Source organism: Phyllopteryx taeniolatus, chromosome 15 (assembly GCF_024500385.1).
Source record: "Phyllopteryx taeniolatus isolate TA_2022b chromosome 15, UOR_Ptae_1.2, whole genome shotgun sequence".
Lineage (NCBI taxonomy): Eukaryota > Metazoa > Chordata > Actinopteri > Syngnathiformes > Syngnathidae > Phyllopteryx > Phyllopteryx taeniolatus.
This window is the reverse complement of record NC_084516.1, coordinates 8,781,193-8,782,522: the sequence shown is the minus strand read 5'-3', so window position 1 is coordinate 8,782,522 and position 1,330 is coordinate 8,781,193.

Genomic DNA, 1,330 nt, shown 5'->3' with positions numbered 1-1,330 from the left:
TATTATTGTCAAGTCTAACGAGTCCCCAATGTGTGCCTTTTGATTTTAAAATGTCAACCAAAATGATTTGGATTAAAAATGGTAAACTCAGCAACCTTTCAGTTGCTTTGTTCAGTGACCTCAAAGAGATTAAACGTGAAGTCGAAGTGCATCACAAAGTCCAACTTCAAATCAATTTGATGCCACACTGACTATAAGGGGCATGGCTATCGTTGCCATGGCGACCCTGCATTGCATTCTTAAGTGGCCTATAATGTTTATGAACACGCATAAGAATGTTTATCCACGCGCATGTGGATGAGAGCAAGGCATGATTTCAATTTGTACACAGCCCCTAAGGTGACATGAAGAGAAAAAAAACAAAAAAAAACTGTTCCCTTACAATAAACAATGCGTTCCAACACAATGTTTTTTATGCGCCTTAATATCCTTTCTGGGTTAACTTACATAAACAAATGCGGTCCGATGCACAGGAGCTTCTAAAGTCACTCTTTTAGTAGACATAAGCTTAGAAAGTCCAAATCTTTGTATTTATTTTTCAGTCTCATTTTTGTCAGAAAATGCCATGTGACTCAGTGCTCCTGGTTGAATTAATTCGTAAGGACAGCTACTTACTGCACCAGTGTTACAGATCAACTGGTTACCGCTGTGGCTCTAGAACGATATTTCTGTTTACATTTGCAGATCCATCACTTGTTCAAACCACTATATTGAAATTGTTCAAATATACAAGTGTCCAAGTTTTAAATAAATGTGGAAACACGACACATCTGACACACAAACACCGCTGCTTCTCCGAACGGAAAACTTGGACACTTGTATAGTTGAACAACTTTGATGTAGTGGTTTGAAAATATGACCGATCTATGGGTACGAAGAGAAATATCATACAATGGCCACATTGGTAACCAGCTGAAACGTAACACTTATGCAGTAGCTATCCATGCGCCAAGTCACAGAATAGTTTCTGACGAAAGTGTGACTTCCTGAGTTTGTGTTTACTAAGAAAATGATGTTGTCTCGCAATTATTTTTTTCCATCCATGTCACCTTAAGAGTTCCATAAATTACTCAGTTGTTTGGTCAAAAACCTTTTCTCAGAACAAATTTGTGGTTCTGGTAATTCAGCCTCTAAGTGGCTAGAAATCATAATTGCACGTCCAAATTCACAAAATAATTACAAGAAAAATGTGCTACGTTGGTGCTAAAGCAAGTCTAGAAAAAGCGATGAAAGAAAAGCCTACAATTTGATCGAGTGCAAACCGTTCTTCTGGCATTGGGAAGGCTAAAACAAGTCTGTATGAATGTTTCTCTGAATCAAATTCAGAACA